The sequence below is a fragment of the Mustela lutreola genome, chromosome 1, assembly GCF_030435805.1.
Source record: "Mustela lutreola isolate mMusLut2 chromosome 1, mMusLut2.pri, whole genome shotgun sequence".
NCBI classification, from domain to species: domain Eukaryota; kingdom Metazoa; phylum Chordata; class Mammalia; order Carnivora; family Mustelidae; genus Mustela; species Mustela lutreola.
Genome location: NC_081290.1, coordinates 112,786,734 through 112,809,547, shown reverse-complemented (window position 1 = coordinate 112,809,547; position 22,814 = coordinate 112,786,734). Strand labels below are relative to the sequence as shown.

Here is a 22,814-nt window from a genome sequence, read left to right as displayed (position 1 = left end):
TTATTTGATCTAAGTAAAAAAAGAAATATTTGAGTGTCTAGTTAGTCAGACCAGAGTGATCACATTGGTGTTTTAACTCAACATGTAACTGAATTAGTCACTACTAAAATCTAAATCTTACCAAGGAGTTTTATTATTCTACTTGTCAATTTAGGGAAAAACAATTTAGTCCTCCTCTCTATCACCTAAGTCATTTAACTGCAGTGTTAAGTTCCACACGACAATTAAAACATGATGGATAAGCATGTACTATTCTATTTTAATTCAGGGATGCCTTAACAGTAGGCAGCAGCTTTAAATCTATGTTGTTTTCTGGTCTAATTGAGCCTGGCACCACAAGATCAGATTTCATTATCACTTTTCTCTTATTGTTTATTTATCAATAGACTTATTACTTTAAATATTTAATGTTACACAGTATTTTGGATTGTTTAATCCAATAAAATGCAAGTTTTAAAAGCATCTAATAGCTTTGTATGTAAATTCTAATGATGAAACTAACATAAATTTTTTTAGCAATAAAATATAATCTAATTAAAAGCACTTACTACCATAAAATTGTAAGCCAGGACACAATCTCTTCTAAACCCCTAGATTTAAACTAATATAGGTAGGCTTTGATACAATAAACATAATAATCTTTGAGTACTAAGACATAGTAGGAGGAGCCAAACCTTGAAGTTAGACATATGTAGATTTCAATTCTAGTTGTAACTATTTTTGGATTTATAACTTTATATTATTTATTTTTGCCATTTAGAAGATAGAGATCATGCTGACCTTGAAGTATTTAAATATCAGAAGTAGTATAGTAAAAGAATTTTCACAGAACCCAGGTCCTAAGTAGCTGCTAAATAAGTATCAGTGTCATAGTAATAGCCGATCATCACTACTGAAGGTTATTCAGAATTCACCCACTGAATTCAGAATTCAGTCTTTGAATTTCAACGCTTACCTCTGATATACCTCTGAAAATTCTCATATACCTCTGAAAAACCATTTAAAACTGACATTTTAAACTGCAGTCATACATTCAAATTGCTTTCCAGAATGTTTATATTAATTTATATTTATAGTCATCAGTATGCAAGTATGCTTTTCTCTCTACCCCCTTGCTAGTATTGAATTTTATCAAAACTGGTAGTGATTTACTTAGCTGGAAACTCTCACTGTTGTTTTAAACTTCGTTTTATCACTAGAGAAATTAAATTATTTTCATTGTATGGTTCTTTTCTAGAAGTTCTGTCTGCATGATTTGCCTGTTACTATTTTTCTTAACAAGTTGTATGTGTTCTAAAATGTATTAGGGCTATTAAAACTTTCTAAAAACATACTGTTCTTAGCCTAATATTTATCCTTCATTTTATTTACTAAGAAACTTTAGCAGGCAATTTCTATAGAAGGATTATTTCAAGTATTTTTTTTTCCATTTTTGAATATTTTTTCAACAGCTTTTACCAACTTCATTTAGCCTTTTTAAGATTATTTTCCAGGTCTTCCCATATTCTGGTCTTCTCATACATTCCTCCTCCCTTTTCCAACTCTGTCCCCAAATCCCTGATGAAATCAGATAGACCTAGTCATTTTCTGCCACTGCAGACTCTATTTATGTTCCTATCATGATATCCTTGCCTTGTCTTAGGTTTTGTTGTTGTTGTTATTATTGCTTTGCATATCTTCTGTGAAGCCTAAGCAAGGCTCTATATCTAATATTATACCACAGTGTAGTGCTTGGTTCTTTTTCTTTTTCTTTTTCTTTTTTTTTTTTTTTTTTTTTGCCACTTAGACCAGTCTCTCCAGCTGCATTAAAACTTGTTTCAGAATAAGATCCATGGTTTATACTTTCCCATGTCCCCAAATCTCCTAGCATAGTCAGGGAACATACCAAGCACTTAGCTAGCATTTGTTAATTTATGTAACTGCAGACAGTGGTCTCCTTCCTCCACCTCTTGCTTCCTCAAACACACATTTATTTTTGCCCGTTGACAGAGCAGCTAAGAGAAATGAACAACAAAAGCTTTGGAACAGATGTTTTAGAGTTTGATGCATTCTGTTTTTTTAGTAGAGTTTTGATTCAAAAATATCCTATATAACATCAAAAAATAGCAAACCACTTCACTAACTCTGAAAAGCCAACAGACTGCACAGGGAGGAAGCTTCCAGACAGTTATTTAAGGTGTCCTGGAGGGTGTTGGGGCAACTGTAGACTTTAAGGTCTCCACAGGATGTGGGCTTTGGCAGAGAACCAGGTGAATTCGGAGTCAAATGTGTCCCTGGCCAGCAATGAAAATAGGTCCCAGAATATTGGTTCATTGTGAAAAAGTACAAGAGCTAACTCTGTCCAAGAAATATCCTCTAGGGTTCTCCGAGATACACGTCCTTGTTGGAGACTTGGGTAGTTTGGTGACTGAATCGGAACATCTTTTAATTTGCCTTTATTTAAATACCTTGAGGTTATAATTATAATCTGACCTCTTTTTGGTTTTGTTTAATGATTTCACTTAAAGACTGATGATGTCTTTAAAAATGTTTTGTTTTTCTTTGTAAAGTTTGACCAGAATATCTATTCCTATTTTTAAATAATTTTAATGATTTTATCCATATATAACCAAAATGAGATGTAATAATTTGTGCTTTTCATTATTAGTACCTCCAGCTATATAATCATTTTTCCATCCATTGTAACTTAAAACTACCACTATTACCTCTCATAGTTTTTATGGGTCAGGAATTTGTAGAGGGTGTGCTTCTTTACTTCTGGCTCAGGTGCTCTCATGCATCTGCAGTCAGACAGTGACTGGAGTTGGGATGGTGGGTAGCCGAAGCAACTGGAGGCTAGTCTAGCATCTTTTCTTCCCATGTAATCTTAGGGCCTGGCCATAGGGTCTGTCCACATGGGTAATTCAGGCTTATTCACATCATGGTAACTTCAAGGCAGTAACTTTGCTGTCATGGTAGCTGAATGCTTCACAAGTGAGTGTTGCAAGAGGACAAACTGATGTTTGCCAGAAGGAAGCAAAGGGAAGTGAGTGGTTGGGCAAAATGGGTGAAGGGAAGTGAGAAGTACAGGCTTCTGGTTATGGAATGAACAAGTCATGGGGATGAAAGGCACAGTATAGGGAATATAGCCAATGGTATTGTAACAGCGTTGTATGGTGGTAGATGGAAGCTACCTTGCAGTGAACATAGCATAATGTATAAACTTACAGAATCATTATGGTGTGTACCTGAAACCAATGTGACACTGTGTGTCAATTATACTTCAATATAAAAATAAATTTTGAAAAAAGAGTAAGTTTCAGAATGAGCAATGTGAGAGCTGCATTGCCTTTTATGTCCCAGTCACTAAGTCATGTAGCTTCACTTATGCTGTAGTCAAAAATTCAAGGCGAAGGCATGTTGAGTCCCATGCTTGCTGGTGGGAGTGTCCGAGTTACATTGTAAGTACAACATGGTGGAATGGGAGAAGTTATTGTGCTTATCTTTGGAAAATATAATCTGCCGTTCTCCATCTTAGACCACAACCAGTTGTAGCTCTCAGACATGTAAAATAGGCTTATTCTTGTCCTTACAGCTCTTGAGTCTCTTTCCCTTACTGCATTAGCTTGAAGTCCCAGTTCTTGTTTTCTCAGTCAAGTCCAGGTACAGGTGAGGCTCCTTAGGTAAGACTTCTTGGATACTGAAAAGATGTGAATTAGAGGTCCTTCTGAAAAGTTTTGAACTAAAGAGTTGAGTTACCTGCCCTTCACACACCCACCATTCAGTTGTGTGACATGCCTTCTGTAGATTCTTCAGTAGCTCCTTCCTGTGCAGAAAGGGAGAAATGAGAGGCTATTATATTACAAAGCAAATCTGAACTCTGCATGGTCCTGCTGCCATTTGCTTAATTAGGGCTCAGTCTATTCCCTGGGAATTGTTCGCTGTGACCCTTGGCTCTTGCCACTGTATTCTTACTTCCATCTTTTGAATCATCATTCTTTAAAAAAAAAGTGTCCTGTATTTATAGGACATAATATCCATGTCCTATATTTATAGCTGACAATTTTTCTCAATCTTCTTCCTGTGCATGGAAGTTTGGTGTCCCAAAGGCCACCTTTTATTTTGAATTGTCTTTATTTCCTTTTAGCTCTAGATGATATAATTCTTAGAAATATTTAGGTCTTCTTATGTGAAAATTTATAATCCACTCTGTGAGGCAGAAGCTACTCCCACAAAATTTTGGAGATAACCCTCTTGTATTAGGGGTTCTCTCTGAGTCTGTTGTAGGATAAACACCCTTATGATTCCTTGTGTCCTATTGTTACTCAGAGAAAGTTGGCTACATATGCTTGGAAGGTCCTTAGAAGGCCTTTTATCTGTCTTAAAGGATCTATCAGACACCACTTTACTATCCCTGAGGTGTTAATAAAGGGTATTTTTAGTCACAAGCTTACCTTTTTTTGTGGACCAGATCTGACTACACCCCATTTTGTCTTTCCCTGAGATCTGCTCTTATTTTGATTCTTTTGCTCTCTGAAGCAGTCAGGAATGAAAAATAGTTTTATTTTCAAATCCAGCAAATCCTGTCTCTTTACAGCCCTCCAAATTTTGCTTTAAACTGAACAATTTCTTTTTTAATTCACATTTCTCTGAGTACATTTCATCATAAGTAGCAAAAGGAAAGCAGATGCTCCTTTCATTATTCTGCTTGGAAATCTCCTTAGATCTTTGGAGATCATTAGATACATTTTCCATTTTGCATGTTACGGTGGGCAATCGTATTGCTAAAAGGTCTGTTGCTATGTAACAAGAGTCTCCTTTTCTCCCTCTTCCAAAAACAAAACCCTTATTTCTCTGGAGCTGTCACAATCCAACTCTTTGAGGCCCATCAGTTTTCCACTAACCGTCTCCTTCAGTCTCCCATCTATGGTCTGGTCCAAAGACCAATACCATATGTTTGGGTTTATTTAACTTTTTATTATGCCACCTCACTTCTGATATAAAAGTGTGTTCTAGTTATCTATTGCTTTTTGATAAATAACTGTGTTTCTTGGGGCCTTAAAGCAGCAAAAACAATGCTGTGGTGGTTCAGGATTTGGCGCAGAGCTTACTGAGGTGGTTCAAGCACAGGGTCTCACGTGCATTTGCAGTTAAATGGTGTCTGCAGCTGGACTGGTGGGAGACTGTCTAGGTGTATCTCTGCTCATGTAGTCCTGAAGCCTCTCTGATTTCACCACATTGGGTAAATTTGGCCTTTCTTAGAGCATCATGCCCTCTGCACAGTCAGACTGCTCACGTGGCAACCAAAGACTTCAAGAACACAGATTCTTACGAGTACAACAGGAGTTGAATTCCATTTTATCACCTGACCTTGAAGTGCATAGTGTCACTTTCATCAGAATCATAAGATTAACCAGATTTGAGGAAAAAGAATTTCAATCTCACCTCTCAAAGGGGTGTAAAAAGAGCATTTGTAGTGGGAGATATTACTGTGGCCATTTGGGGAAAATCCACCAAGTTTCTTTGTATCTGATCTTTATGGGTTAATTCTAAAGTCATAAAATAGAGTTATACACATTGTTAGGGATGTAGATTGAACCTTTTATGTTTTAAAAAAAGCCCACTTGAACTTATCACATCCTTGCTTTCATCTTCCAATTTGACTATTTAAACATTTGGTGAATTTCTAATTATAGCATTTATGGGATTCTAAATTTGATGTTTTTCTCTTGGCTCAGCCAAAATTATGGTTGTGGGTGGTACATGTTTTAAGTTATATCAAGTTCTCAGACATGCCGAATTTATGAATGGTAATAGTTTTAACTGGCCAGCTATTGAAACCTCGTGTTTTTGTAAGGAAAGGGGGAAAATGTTCTATAAAAATGAAGAAATCCCATCTCTTCCTAAAATCTAGCTCGGCATAAGTACTGACAGATTTTTCCAGTGATTCTTAAAATTAATCTTTTAAAATATCAAGAACCATGCAGTTGAACTTCATAATTGTGAAGAGTGAAGCCTTCATTAAAGGTGACAACCATGTAGATGCCAGCATCTCCCGTCTTCTTGGCCACAGCAGCTTGATTTGTCCTCTGTTGCATATAAGTGAGCCCTCTGTGTTTTGGAAACATTGGACTCTTTAGGATATTTTGTCCATAGGCTGGACCCCATTCACTACATCTTATTACTTGGGTTTCTCCTCTGCTTTCTGGCTGGTTTTTGTGGGAGAGCCAGGCAGGCAGCAACCCGTAGAAGCCAGGGACCAGAATGCAGCTGCTTGTGGGAAACATGACTGTGTCTTCACAGGGCTGTTGGGGACCAGGCCCCATTCAGACCTCTTAAGAGGGTCAAAGGTGATACAGAATGAATGGAAAAATAGCAGAATGAATCATCACAGTTCATTGCCATTATTGTACCTAGGAGAGCACATCCTTTTGTAGCATTCAGCCTGGCCCACTGCCAATGGAAATTCAGTCATCACAGTGTTGAAAGTGGTTTTCCTTAGTGAATTATTGACCATAGTTTGAATGATTTTTTAAAATATATGCAAAGTGTGGCTATAACATAATAAGTTCCAACATATTCCATGCCCTAGTCATAACTGTGCCTCAACAGTATACCCTCAGGGAGATTTCTGTGATACAGCATGATTTCCAGCAAGGAGCCTAGTGAAATTGGCAGTAGGTTTGTGCATTTAATTATAACCTGATTTTTAAGACTATTGAATTGTCTTAGAAACGAAGGAAGTAATATCTCTAGGCAAATGGTAAACCTATAAAAGTAACAAATGACAAAATAATTTGAAAACCACAGAGTAACAAAAGTAGCCTGAGGTGAGTAGATAATTGGAATGTCAGATCTTGATAAAAGTATTTCAGATTATTTTAGTTTATTACACTTAGCATCTTAATTGTACTATGAAAGGTACTAACCATTTAGTGTTTTTATTCATGAAAATTGAACTTGTCATTCACTTTTTGTAGGAATTAAAATGTCCTACTAATTTGTTTTTTATGCCTTTGTTTTGCCTGTTTCTGGAATGGATCCCCCTTTAACTCTTATCCTAGACTACCTGTTAAGGCATAATTTTACTACCATCTTTCCTCCCCAATGACTGAGGGGCTCTTTATCGCTCTTTATGGGTTATTTATGCATAGCTCTTACATTGCTCTTATTACTATGCATTGTTGCTTTTGCCCATGTGCTACTTGGAGGCAGGAGTTAATCCTGTTTTCTTTTGTATGTTAGAGGTGTCTGGCATATTGTAGATTTTCAAAACTGTTTACTGAAGGAACAAGTGATTGAATGGATTTATGGTCCTATTTTACTTGTCATTTGAGTCTACAGTCTTTAATCATCGAATCCTCTTTCTCACTGACCCACCCTACTTGTTTGGAGCACAACGGTCCCTCTCATTTCACATTTTCATTTATTTTTCACTTCTCTTTATTTTACCAGGGAGGGAGAGAAGGTAGTCAGGGCTTGGGAGTGGTAATGCATATGGCGGAAGGCCATTCCAGCACCAAGCTATTTGAATGTCTTATCTTCAACCTCAGGGGGTTAATAAGCTTTCATTATTAATTCATTAATTAGATGTTTGTTTAACACCAGAAAGAAAGGTTTTGTGAATATACAAAAATGCATAAAGTGCAGCTCCTGATTTCAATTAAGGTTTTGTCTACTAGAAAAAGGAAACACGTATGGTGATACATGTTGGAATTGGTAATGCAAAGGCTTTTTGAGATAGATTACCGTGGCTGCCTTTATCAGGTAAAGCTTTCCAAAGAAAAATTTGAGTAGAAGTTTGTCATCCCCTTTTACTTACGTGCTGTGAATTCCATGACAAAAATACTGTACAGAAAATTTGTTTACTGCCCTGAAATTTCTTTAGAGAAAAATTAGGGGTAGTATAATATTTACATGTGTAATTTTTTTTAAACATAAACAATTTTAATAAAATTTTGTTTTGGGTAGGTAAGTAAAGGAATACCCTAAATTTACCTGATATGAACTGGTTGAATTTTTAAGTAAAACTTCTTCAGGTAATTATTCTATATTATTATGTTAATTAAAGCTGGAGGAAATGCTGAATCAGTTGAAGCCGTAGGACTATAGCACCTCATGATAGTTAAATCAGTTTTTAACTGATTGGTTTGCTTTCCTGGAATGTGACGAAGGCTTGATTGCTGTTGCGTTTCTTACAATTTAGGTTCTTCAGTATATGCACAGCTATTCACTGTTAAATAAGAACTTAAATTGACACTGAAAGTTGGGAAATAAAGCATTTTACTATCTTTAGGGGCTTTATTTTCTACTAAGTGCAGTCCAACAGAGGTATTCTAGTGTGTTTATTTGAATGATAGAAATGTCATCTATACCTGATAAATGTATTAAAATATTTTAATCTGTGATGAGATTTTCAGGTTGCAGCAGTGCTATTTCTCCTCAAAGATTATTTCCTAGTGAAGCTCTAGTAGGTGAACTCTTTTTTTTTTTTTAAAGATTTTATTTATTTGACAGAGACACAGTGAGAGAGGAAACACAGCAGGGGCAGTGGGAGAGGAATGCGGGACTGGATCACAGGACCCAGGGATCATGATCTGAGCCCAAGGCAGATGCTTAAATACTGAGCCACCCAAGCGCCCCTCTAATAAGTGAACTCTTACAGATTTGCATGCCACAAAATGATGCACCCATTTACATCAGATTGGATCAAGTGCTCATGGACCTCCCACTAGAGGAATCCCATGGTCAGTGTTACATATAATCAAAAGGAATGATGCAAGGAAAATACAGATACTATCTCAAATCTTTGTGTATTTGTTTTCCTTTCATTGATTAAAAAGTTATTCACAAAATAAAAGCAAATATATTCTAGAATAGACAAGGAGGTTACGTAAAAGCAGTGAATACATCAGGCATTTCCCAAATAACTAATTTTCACCCAAATTTAATTTTTAAAGGGAAGTGTGTCAATAATTGCTTTTGTTTTGATTTTTTATGATTATTTTATTTATTTTTTTTAGGATTAATTCATTAATTAGAGAGAGGGAGAGAATGAGCAGGGGGGAGGAACAGAAAGAGAGAGAGAAGCAGAATCCCCACTGAGCAGGGTACCCAACGCAGGGCTTGATCCCAGGACCCTGAGATCATGACCTGAGCAGAAGACAGACACTCAACCAGCTGAGCCACCCAGGTGCCCCTATTTTTGTGGTTCTTAAGAAGAATTTGTTTTAGAGATTAACATTTATCTGAGGAGCTTAGAAAGAGTTTATCTCCTACTAAGCAAATATTCAGATTGATATTAAACAATTTAGGTGGGTAACTGGGTGGCTCAGTTGGTTAAGCAACTGCCTTCAGCTTAGGTCATGATCTGTGGTCCTGGGATTGAGTCGCACATCAGGCTCCCAGCTCAGCAGGGAGTCTGCTTCTCCCTCTGACCCTCCTCCCTCTCATGCTTTCTCTTTCTCATTCTTTCTCTCAAATAAATAGATAAAATTTAAAAAAAAAGAATTTAGGTACATGGGAGAAATTTCAGATGAAATTTTAATCTTCCAGTGGCTGTTTATGTAACTGGACTGAAATTTAAATTCCTCATGGCCTAAATTAGTGCTTTTTAACCTGGGCTGCATATCAGAATCACGAGGAGGGTTGTAAAGAATACTCACATCTGGCTTCCACTCGAGGGATTCCAGTATAATTGGTCTGGGATGTGGCAGCGTATCTGAATTTTTAGAAGCATCCCAGGTAATTCCAGTGTGCAGCACAGTTTAAGAACCAGTGGTCTGAAACACCACATCATTCAGTCACTGTCTCATTAGTTGATTTTTTGTGTATCTCCTTTCCTTTTTTTTTTTTTTTTTAATTTTAAATTTTTATTTTTTGGTCAGTTGAATACCAAAGATTCTTTCTACTCAAGGCTCCTTTCATCAGCAATTCCTTCTGTCTGGAATACTCTTTCTTCAGATCTGTACAGGGTTGTCTCCCTCTCATTATCCAGGCCTCAGCTCAAAGGATTCTGCTTCAGGCAAGGCTTTTCTTAATCCTCTTGTCTAAAGCATTCTTTTCCCCAGTATTATCATGTTATTCTGTTTTACTTTTATTATTGCCTTTTTTTTTTTTTTGGCCATAAGAGGATATCCTATTCCTTTGTTATGTTCCTCCCCTCTCCCCTACAATGTGAAGTCCATGAGGGCATGTCTAGCATGCTTGCTTCACCATCCTGCACTTAAAACTAAGCCTGTCCTATAGCAGTTGCTCAATAAATATTTTTTTAATAAATGACAAAATGTTGATAGAAAAATTATTGTGAGAATATACAAAATTGTATCTTCTTTCACTCTCTTAAAAAACCCTTCAAAGCATGGAATCACAGTTTAAAAACTAAAATAATGCCATAGCGTGAAATGGATGGAAATACCAGCAGGCAGAGAAGAAGTAAACTCAACCATGTACAGCCCCCCCGTACTGAGGGCTTAAGAGTGGTGGTATTAAGACAAGAATAGTTACCACCACTTGAGGCCCACTTCCATGGCTGCACCTTGTATCATCCCAAAGTACCATGTTTTTGAAATTTTCCTGTATGATCTGGTTAACTTATTGTAAGAACTCAGATATCACTTTTCCTCCAAATACTTTCCCTAACTCGGTCTCCAGAAAGAGTTAGGTTTTCTGTGCTCAGCTTGATTGGATCATGGTCATTGACCTTCATTGATGGTCTTCTATCTCCCTGACCAGCCTCTTGCCTGCCTTGGGACTAGGGATTGTGTCTGTGGTGCCAAACCCATAACAGGTACTCAGCAACTGTTCTGTTGAATGAAAACATCAATAAATACAAAATATTGCACAAGAACCATTAGAACTGCTAATTAAAATTATAAAATGGATTTTCAGGAATATAAATAAGTCGAAGTAGTCTTTAATAGAATGAAGCCATAAATAAGGGTATTCTAGGCCAACTGGGGGTGTGTGATGTTATACACTCTTACGAAATTAAGAAAACATTGTTGGTGCCAATAAGTCTGAGCACCGGCTTCCAACTGATATGTGGCTTGTCATCTGAACAAGGTTTTCATCACTCTCTTGGGACTTTTTATACATTATTTACCCTTTTTGATAAACTTCTTTTCAATAGCTGCTATTCAGATGGATGCATTTTCCAGTAACACCTGATATGCATTTTAAAATGTAGCTCTTAATTGGTATTGATTGCCAGTAAACCCAGTGATAACTTTCATCAGTGTACTTTGAACTTTGTTGTTCTGCCTGAAAGAAAATGCAGCAATCTTGGAGCGTATAAATATTTAAAATTCTCTCAGTAGAGGCCCTGGTATTTCTATGGGTACTCCTGTCATGATTTAAGCGCTTAAATACTCCTTAGGATTGCTCTTTTAGGTCATATCCTGCTTCAGATCTCTACAGCCCTGCTATTCATCATTTCACTTGAAAGCCAGATTTGCACGTCTTTCAAAACGACAATCATGCAGTTGAACATTTTTTTATTAACGTTGTTGGAATTGTTTAGTGCCTCATTTTCTGTCATAAAGGTGGTAAAACAGGGAAAGAGGAGTGAGTACCCAGGACAGAAATGCTGATCAGGTACCCCCAAATCATCCTGAAAGGCACAGTAGATCACTGATTTCCTGTTGGCAGCCGGGGAACCAGTGTGTGCATTTCCCTTATGTGCTTAGTACTACGAAGTTGAAACCAAGCATTTTGTCCTATTTTGACAGAGGAGACAACAGGCAAGGAGAACAGGGAATCTTAATACTAAAGTCACAGTGTGCAAGAAAGTTTTCCTTTTAATTCGAATCTACATCCCCCCATAGTCAGATCTAGTTCTGCACCAGCCTAAGTGTTATTGCATAGAGATAGAGATTTAGAGAAGATCATTCCATAAAAAGACATGGGAGGTGTGGACGTGTACCCACAGCATTCCCAGAGAGCATATGGTGTGTTAGGAGGGTTAGGATTTGTGTTGTGGGCAAAGGAGAAAAGAAAAGGAAAGGGTAAGGTCAGGTTGAGATGGCAGAGACAACTGTATTCTGTGTGGAAAAATCAAACCCTCTGTTTTTGGCAAGAGGGGGTGTTGACTTTTGCTTTTTAGTAGCAGGCAGAAGGTTGATGGAAGAGAAAGGAGAGTGGTGACAGAAGACTAGCTTTCAGTTATTTAAGTTATTTAAGGTTCTGTAAAAGCTAAATCTGAATTTTGGTAGGAACAGAGGGAAAGGAAAAAAGGTGACAAATGAGAGACATTTCAAAGACAGGTTCTTGAGTTTTAGTGACTCAGTTGGAATTAGGGGAAAGCAGAAGTAAAACACCAAAATTTTTAATTTGGATGACTCCATAATGGTACCATCATTACCCAAGTACTGGTTGTGTGAATGTGTGTTTGCCATTATCAGCCAAAGTATACATGCCACAAACTGGAATGCATTGGTCTTTCCTGTAAGAGTTAATATTTTTTCCACAGAAAGGTAACTTCTACTAAGATATGGCTCCACTGGTATTATTGGAAAGTATAGTAGTAAGGGCTAAGGATTTAATGTGAAAAGATGTGTATTCAGTTTCTGTCTACACTTCTTTCAAACTTTGACATGTGGACTCTTCCTTTGCACTTAGCTTCCTTATATGTAAAGTAGGGATAATTTCTTATTGCTTCATCCTAATGAATAAGTGAGACGACATATGAAAACTCTTGTTAAAAGTCCGAAGTGTTGTATAAATGGGAGTTCTTAGATTTGTACAAACCCTAAGAGTTGGATGATAAGAGAGGTTTTATTTCATCAGTATGGATCTGTGGATGCCAAGGACATGCTTTGATGTTCCCATACTTTCCTTCATGTTCTCTCCTGTGTTACTTAAAGCCCCAAGTATGAGTAGCAGTTTGTATATGCTTTTCTAAGCGTAAATATTTATGCAAAACAAAACAAAAAATGGAAGTAGGTTGATGACTACATTGATGTCCTGTTAGTTAACATTATTTCATCTCTTTATTATGATGGGGAAAAAGTATAAGGATACTCTTTATTCTTATCTTTTCTACTTTTGCCACTCGCCTATCCTCAGCATGGCTCCAGCTCTGTTCTTGGTCAGCATAGGCCAATTGCCCAGAATGAAGCAAATCAGAGGACAGGGAAAAATCTCCTCAAAGTGCATTCCTGTATAGTTTTCCCCGACTCCAAAGTAGTCTAATGAAATTAGAGCTGGCAAAACTAGAAAGATTGCTTCAGTCCTTCTCAAAGTATGATTTCATTCTCTCTTAGAAGTATATATTATAGAGGGCACGGATTGCATGGAGCACTGGGTGTGGTGAAAAAATAATGAATACTGTTTTTCTGAAAATAAATAAATTGAAAAATTAAAAAAAAGAGGTATATATGACAATATTCAGATCGACCAAAATTCAGAAGTTAAAAGTAATATTTTTTTCATTTTTAGTCTTTTTTTTTCCTGCTTTACTCCTTAATTATTTTTGATACCACATTTCAAGGAAATTTCAGGTCTTGTCAACCAAGAGAGCCAGTAGAAATAAATTTCATATGTGACTCAAACTAGAGTAGTGGATATCTCATTCATTTCTTGTTTAAAATTAGTTTGCTTTATTGTTTTCTTTCTATATTTTGTTATTTTTTAAAAATACATTTTGGTTAAAAAAAGTGTGATGTTAAAATGAATAGCTATATTCCTTCGTTTCACAATTTATATCCTGCATATGAAAGCAGATTCATCGTAGAGCAATAAGATAGACAAGTGTTGTTTTTCTTTTCTTTCTTTTATGGATGATTGGACTTAATGTCCATGTCTATTTTCACTGCCTGTTAAATTTAATCATTCAGTGATATCTTTATGGGCTACTGCCATACGATTAATGAATAGTAAAAAAGGGCAGCTTAATTGTAGCAAAAAAGAAGTTCCCTCTCCCATTGAACTGGCTTTTTCTGAATCCTTCCTGGCTGGGATTTTCCCCTTCCATCACATGGGATGTTTGGCATTGGTTTGTTTCAAGGGACAATCCGTCTTTCCTGCCCTCCTTGCAGCTGACTGAGAAATCACCCTCTGTGTGGGTGATTTCAGGAGCACCTTGACCCCTCCTTCCCATGAGAGGACACTTAGTGCTTTCTTGAGATTCCATTTCTACTGTCCAACAAAATATACTGTACTTTTTTCCAGAAATGAGTGTTCTATTATATTAATATCACATTGATGATTACAGGCATCTGTATGAGTGTAAAGGTCCTCAGCTGAGTTGCTCTCAAAGAAACCATGACTATCAAGAGATTATCTGTATCTTAACCATGAAAGAAAAGTAGTTGTTTCAAATGTGGGATCATCATCTGTCATCTGGATATTAGAACAAGAAGAGATTAATGCAATTAAAATTCTCATCATCATGAAGATTCTTATTGACATATAATCTTAATTTAGTTTCCATTTTGGAGTGATTTAGAAAAATCTGAATTAGTGTGGATTAATTCTTTAAGAAATAGATATTAAAGACATGATTTTAAATATATATTAAAGAATAGATATTTAAGAACTGCACACTTTTTGAAAAGCAGAAAATAATTGAAATTATAATATAAATATTATGTTAAAAACACTTTTGAGATTGTCCTTAGTATTATAAAATTATATATGTGGTTTTAAGAGAAAGACCAATACTGATACATGCTTTGAATTTAGCTATTATTATTAAGAAATGTCAGTATAGTTTTAATCTAAGTCCAGTTAGCAGCAATGATGGTATAGAAATGAGCTGATATCCCTGGTGCTTTTCAACTCTTTATTATTACCTTATTTTATTAAATATAATTGAGCTTTATTATTAATTCTGGTTATAGGTGTTCTATGCACTATGCATTTCAAAACAATTTCTATTTATAAATAAAATGTTTTAGTTTAGTTTGGGATTAGTTGGTGTTGGTATCAGATGAACTTTAAAGAGGATATGTATTCTTTGCTATGGTTTTCTTGTTTAGTATTCTTCTTTTCAATTTATACACAACAATGTTCTAGTTGAAAAGAACAAATGGCCTATTTATTAATTGCGCAGTCAGTACTTCTCAAAACTAATAATGGATAAGTACTTAAAATAAACTGGCTGCAGTAAAGGTTAGTAGACTTGTGTATGACTTTCCTGTGGGGTTCCGGGGGCCTAAAGTATTTATTACTTGGGAACAAAGAACCTTAGAGTACAGGTAAGTGACTCTCTATGTGATAGGACTCATAGTAGGCCTGTAAAGAAGGAAAGAGTCCATCGTTAGCTACTAACTAGGCACACTGTAGACTCAATTTCCTTTCTTCTGAGTCCTTTACATTGAAAGTCACATATTCCCTCGGGTTTTTTGAAAATTGACTATGAGCTTGGATTACTAATATTTTCCTTGTAGCCTTTTGCCCCTGAGGAATGTCTCGTTCTTTGTAGTGTTGGATAATTTGTAGTATTCATATCTGATTGAGTTTGTTAACACAGACTTTGAGATCACTGGCTACTTCATAAGTTGTTTGCCTTTTTCACTTCTGTCTTCAAAGAAGCATTAAAGCATTAATATAATTGGATTATAAGCCCAGTTTCCTAACATTGAATTTATGAAGTACTTTATTATTACCAAACTAAAGATATTAATGTAGGTATTTGTCATAATACTGAATAGAGGATTGACACTTTTTCTTTGTAATTGCATTTTTAAAATAAGTTTCTTTTTTTCACTAAAAATTCTACCAGACTGTATAGGAATTCAGATTAAGTTAGTGTGGAAACTGAAACGATACACCAATCAAGTCTTTCTAATTCCTAATCCTTTATTTGTTTATTAGCTTACTCATTTACTTCTCTAACAAATGAGCTGTTATGCCTATGCCAGGTACAACTTTGCTGGGCCCTTGAAAATATGTTTTAAGCTTTATTTGGTCCCGTGTTTTCTGGGAAATTATATCTACTGGAAGTGAAGAGTAAGTAGCCAAAAGGCACATGAAAAGATGCTCAGGATTAGTAGTCTTTAGGGAAAGACAGATTAAAACCATGATAATCACTTTATATTTGCCAGTATTACTGTAATAAAAAAGACAGGTAATTAAGGTGCTCATAAGGATGTACAATAATTGGAACCTCATACATTGCTGGTGGGGATATAAAATGGTGCAGCTGTGTTGGAAAACAGTTTGACAGTTCTTTAAAGTGTTAGACATGCAATTACCATATTACCTAGCAGTTTCATTCCTAGGTAGTAAACCAACAGTAATGAAAGCATATGTTCATGCAAAACTATATGCATGGAAGTTCACAGCCTTATTCATAATAACTCATGAGTGGAAACAATGCAAATGTTTACCAGCTGATGGATGGATAAATAAAATGTGGTGTGTCTATACAATGAAATATTCTTCAGCCGTACAAAGAAAATGAAGTAGTAATGTCCAGTAACACAGGTACTGATTTTATTTTATTATATATTATTTTATTATATATATTTCATTTTATTATTTATTATATATTTATTATTATATTTATATATATTGTATTACTTTTATTTTATTATTATTCATTATTATTATTATCATCATTACACTATAATGAGTTGTCCTTTGTTTGTGGTGTTCGGTCACCACCCTCATCATTCTTTACCTTTCCTTCATGGCCAGAGTTTTGAAAGAGAGCTTCTCTTCCATGTCTCCCTTCACTTGCTGACCTCCTGTGTTCAGTGAAAACAGCTCATCCATTTGTGCTCACTGTTTTCTTTTGAATGCCTACTTTGCCAAAATAGAACTCATATACCATAAAATTCACCATTTTAAAATACACCATTCAGAGATCTTTAGTATCCAAGCACTTTCTGAATGTTGTATATCATAGGCTCATTTCAGTCCCTTTCATATTTGATCTTCCCATGGCATTTGATGTTATCAACCACTCTCCCTCTGCTACTCCATCATCGTTCACCCTTTTTCTCATTTTCTCATTGGTCTGCTTAGATTCATCATCGTTCCACAGACTTTGTGGGTCTCTCTTCCTTGGCCCAACTTCTAAATGTTGGTTTGGGGTTACTTACTATTACCGATATCAGGAACCACTTACATTGGTATAGGACCCACAGATCTCTGTTTCAGTTATTTATACAACATATTTATTGTGCCTTTATTATTATGTATTACTGACTCATTTTAGGCACATGAAATCTGTGTTGTCATTCAACTTCAGTTCTATTGGAGAGCCAAGCAGTAACAAGAAAGAAGAAAGTTTGCTATTAGATAGTATGATGGTGGCAGGCTTCACTGAGGAGGTGGCATTTGAACAGAGGCTTAACTGGAGGTGAACCAGTTAGCCATGAAGCTGTCTGTTAGAAGAACATATCAGGGTGGGAACAGCAAATAGGAGGACACCAAGGACAAACTTGTCAGGCACATTTAAGGAGTAATAGGAGAACAAGTGGGTTGGAGCCGTGAAAATGAAAGGGACTATAGCTCATGCTGTCAGAGACAGAATGAGGAGCAGAACAAGAAGGGCTTTATGGATCATTATAAGAATTGGGCTCCATGGACGCCTGGGTGGCTCAGTTGGTTAAACATCTGCCCTTGGCTCAGGTCTTGATCCCAGGGTCCTGGGATGGAACCCCATGTTGAGCTTGCTGCCCAGCAGGGAGTCCGCTTCTCCTTCTCCCCCTGCCCCTTTCTTGGCTTACTATGCAGTTACTTACTGTGTACTCTTTCTCTCATATAAATAAGTAAAATCTTTTTTTTTTTAAGATTTTATTTATTTATTTGACAGAGAGAAATCACAAGTAGATGGAGAGGCAGGCAGAGAGAGAGAGGGAAACAGGCTCCCCGCTGAGCAGAGAGCCCGATGAGGGACTCGATCCCAGGACCCTGAGATCACGACCCGAGCCGAAGGCAGTGGCTTAACCCACTGAGCCACCCAGGTGCCCCCTAAATAAGTAAAATCTTAAAAAAAAAAAAAAAGACCTTGGGCTTTTATGTCCTTTGGAGTAGAAGATGCAATACACACACACACACATTTTAAAGTAGACTTGAAAACCACTGTAGAGCCCAATATACATCTTGAACTTGACCCTGAGATCAAGACCACAGCTGAGATCAAGAGTCAGACACTCAACCAACTGAGCCACCCAGGCGCCCCTATTATCTGATATTTTTAAATGACTGCTTTGGCTTTTCTGTTGAGAATAGGCTAATGCTGATAGTTTCAAGCAGGAAAACATGAATAGAAGGTTACTGAACTGATACAATCTTCATCTCTCCTATGTTATAGGTCAGTATATTTAAGTGCTTACTGACCATGTTCACTTGGCTATAACACAGTTCATCATGTTCAAAGACTAACTGCCTCCTCACTTCCCAACTCCCTATTCCAGAGCTGTTCTTTTCTTTCTAAATCTCTGTCTTGGCAAAGACTCATCTACCCAAGAGAGGAGCCACCTCTGACTTTTTCAAAGCTTGAATTTTTTAGAGTAGAACAAGGTTCACAGCAAAATGGAAGGAACGGAGATTTTCCATATATTCTCTGCCTCCATGCATGTATAACCTTGCCCATTACCACCATTCCCCACCAGAGTGGTCCTTTGTTACAACTGATGAAACTGCATTGACACATCATAATTACCAAAGTTCATAGTTTACAGTTCAGTCTTGGTACTGGAGATTCTGTTGGTTTGAACATGTGTATATAGACATGTATCCACCATTATAAAGTCAGGCAGAGTATTTTTTTCTAACCTAAAAATCCTTTGTCCTCCACCTTTTCATCCCTCCCCCACCCCTTCCCCCACCTAAATGCAGATCTTTTTACTATCTCCACAGTTTGGCCTTTTCCAGAATGTCCTATAAGTGGAAATATATAGTATGTAGCTTTTTTAGAATGACTTCTTAGTAACACACATTTAATGTTGATAGCTTATTTCCTTTTAGTGCTGAATCAATCATGTTCCCTTATCTTGATGTACCATAATTTACCTACTCATCTTGATTTTTTCCAAGTTTTGGCAATTATGAATAAAGCTCCAAAAATATCCTGTGAAGATTTTTGTGTGGGCATATGCTTTTCAACTCTTGTGGGTAAATACCAAGAAGGGATTTCTGAGTCTTGTAGTAAGAATATGTTTCATTGTGTGAGAAACCACCAAACTGTCTTTCAAAGTAGCTGTACCATTTTTCATTCTCATCAGCAATGAATGAAAATTTCTTTTGTTCTGCATCCTTACTAACATTTGGTGTTGTCAGTGTTCCAGATTTTGGACATTCTACTAGATGTATAATGGTATTTCATGGTTGTTTTAATTTGAATTTTCCTGATGACACATGGTGTGGAGCACCTTTTTTATATGCTTATTTGTAATCTATGTGTCTTCTGTGGACCATTTTAAAAAATGGGTTTGTTTACTTATTGCTGAATTGTAGGAAATTTTGATTAATAGTCCTTTATTAGATGTGTCTTTTGCAAATATTTTCCCCTAGTCTATGGCTTGTCTTCTCATTCTCTTGACATTGTCTTTTACAGAGTTTTTAATTTAAATGAAATCCAACTTATCAATTATTTTTTTTCACACATTGTACCTTTGGTGTTATATCTAAAAGTCATTGCCATACCCAAGGTATTCTACGTTTTTCCTATTTTACCTTCCATGAGTTTTATAATTTTATGTTTATTTATATTTAGTTCTGAGTTAATTTTTGTGATGGGTATAAGGCCTTTGTTTTGATTCTTTTCTTCCTCTTCTTCTTCTTCTTTTCTGCATACGGATGTCCAGTTGTTCTAGCACCATTTGTTGAAAAGACCATCTTTGCTACATTATACTGACTTTATCCCTCCATCAAAGATCAGTTCACTGTACCTATGGGAGTCTGTTTCTGGGTTTGCTATTTCCCTCCATTGATCTGTTTGTTTATTCCTTCTCCAACACCACGTTGTCTTGATTAATATAGCTTTATAGTAAGTCTTGATAACAGGTAGTGTCAGTCCTACAACTTTGTTCTCTTTTAATGTTGGTGTTGACTATTCTAGGTTTTTTTTTTTGCCTCTCCTTATAAACTTCAGTATCACATTGTACATAGTCACAAAATAATGTCCTGATTGGGATTGCACTGAATCCTTAGATAAAGTTGGGAAGAACAGATACTTTGTCAATATCAAGTCTTCATACCTTTGATTCCTCATGTGTTCCTTACCTTTCAGTCAAATTGAAGATAAAACCTTTAAGTTCTTCTTAGTAGCACATAGCAATTATTTTAATTTTGTCCACTGAAAAAAAGGTGAAAATATACTTCTATATTAGGGTTCTTTCTAGTGTTAAATATTTCTGAGGTCCCTATTAGATGGTAAATGTTCAACAAGTAATAATAATACTTCCTTTAGAACACATGCTTTCAGGAAGACAAGGGAAGGGATTTAACTGGTTCATAGTTTTTTTTTTTTTTTTTTAAGATTGTATTTATTTATTAGAGAGAGAGTGAGTGAAAGAGAGAGAGCACAAGCAGGAGAAGAGGCAGAAGGAGAGGGAGAAGCAAGCTCCCCACTGAGCAGGGATCCCGACACGGGGCTCATCCCAGGACACAGAGGTCATGACCCGAACCAAAGGCAGACACCCGTGGTCCATAGTTTTTATTAGAGCTTTGTCTTTGTGTTGTACAGTTTTATGGGTTTTGCCAAATGCATAATGCCGTGTACCTACTGTTCCATATCATGCAGAATAGTTTCTCTGCCTTGAAATCCGCTGTGCTTCATCTACTCATCCTCCACCCCTCCCAAACTTCTGATGACCACAGATCTTTTAGTTGTCTCTATAGTTTATGCCTTGCCCAGAATGTCATATACTTGGAATCACACAGTGTATAGCCTTTCAGACTGGTTTCTTTCACTTAGCATTTGAATGGATGGTTCTAATGGAGTCATTGTCTGGATTTTCAACTTCCACATAAACTCTTTATTAATATTGATCTGGCTAAAAGCAATGCTTTATTCATAACAATCTTATTCTTAACTTTACAAAAGAAAGGTACTCTTTCATCCTTCCTAAATCCTATCATGGTACATTGCCCTGCAGTCATAGATAATTTAACAATTAAAAAAATTTCAATTAATGCCTTGGATTTTTGTTGGAGAGAAGTATGATAGAGTAATAGAGTAAACAACGAAAGACTTACTTATAAAATACTTTGGATGAAAATTTTGTGAGGGAGTGAGATTGCAGTAAAGGTCAGGAAAATAAAATAGTAATGTAGAATTTTCATGTAGAGTTTATTGGGACACCTGAGTGACCCATTTGGTTAAGCAGCCAACTCTTGATTTCAGCTCAGGTCATGATCTTATTGTGAGACTGAGCCCTGTGTTGGGCTCTGCACTCAGTGGGAGTCTGCTTGAGATTCTCTCACCCTCTGCCCCTCCCCCCATGCCCTGCTCTTGCTCTCACTCTCTCTCCAAAAAAGGAGTTAAAAAATTTTTATTTAAATAGACAAATTATTAATTATTATGGATTTATAATCCATTGAGTATTCTTATAAGTTTTACTTTAAAATGTTAGTGTATTAATAGGGTAGAGATTAAATTCTCTGCAGGTACTTATTTCACACAGATGAAAAATAGTCAATGTTAACTTGCTAATGTGTGAGTAGTTCCATAATTTAAGTCTTTTAAGGATCTGTAAGCAAAAATAGCTGAAGACTGCTAGCATGATGTATAAAACCTATGTTTTTAAAACCTCATATATAAAACCTATCATCACTTTTATCCTTCTAGTCTTTAAAAAAAAAAAAATTAACCATTTCCTGCTCTGCATTGTATTCTCCAGCAAGAAAAACTGCTTGAAGTTCTATACCATGCTTTTTCCTGCCCCTTTGTCTTTACTGTATCATTCTTTCCCCATGTTTGCCTCACTGCCTTCTGCCTTGCTATCATGTACGAAGTCTTGACTGAGGAATTCCCCAAAGAACCCCCTCTTCATATTGGGTGCTCTGCCTGCTCTCCAGTACTCCTTACCACTCTCTGCTAGTTTTCGTTGTCCCAGGAACACGGTTTTGTCATTAGCTTGTTTTTCTCTGATATTGGAGTGTAAGGTCTCTGAGAGTAGAAACTATGGTTTATCTTTGCCTCCTCAGCAGTTAGCTGTATACCTCTCCTAGAAATAAGTCAATTGATTGGGCAGATATTAATTATTGAATGCAACAAAGATGGATTTCAGTCGTTAGAAAGTTAGTTTTTGCATATAACATTTTTCTGGGAATCAAACCTTTGTTTTATGCTAGTTAAATTTCCGGCTGTAATATTTGCTCTTACTGGTAAGGTTTGCAGTAAAATTTTACATGAAGATAGGATTCTGAACATAAAAATGAGTTTAACAATCACTCTTATAATAGAAGGAGCGAAGATTGTGAGCAGTAAGAGTAAGGCACACTCTAGGTTTGGCTCTACTGCAAACTTGTCCTGTAACTGTGGATAAGTTAACCGGCCTGGGGGGTCGGTTTTCTTATCTGTAAAATGAGTAAGTGGCCAGATTATTTCTAAGGTTTTCTTTACTCTTGATTTAGTCTCAGACAAAATTTCAGTAAAACAAACATATAATAATTCTAGGGTAAGAAGAATAGAAAATATGGATTTGATTTATTTTCTAATCATTCATACTGTAGACATTATATGTGGTGTGTGTGTGTGTGTATATCTATATCTATATCTATATCTATATCTATATCTATATCTATATCTATATATAAAATGCTGACCTTGCACATATCACCTGCAAACGATATAGAGTCACGACTTATATTTTATCCTTAAACTAAAAAAAAAACTAAAATAATTCAAATTGTCATGATTGAAAATTTAGAATTAG

At 36.2% G+C, this 22,814-nt stretch overlaps 1 protein-coding gene across 3 annotated transcripts in view; it reads left to right on the top strand.

Moving 5' to 3' along the window:
• The window catches only part of BMPR1B (bone morphogenetic protein receptor type 1B), a 397,895-nt gene that overhangs the window by 218,567 nt on the left and 156,514 nt on the right, over positions 1-22,814 (top strand). The gene's annotated exons all lie outside the window — the stretch shown is intronic.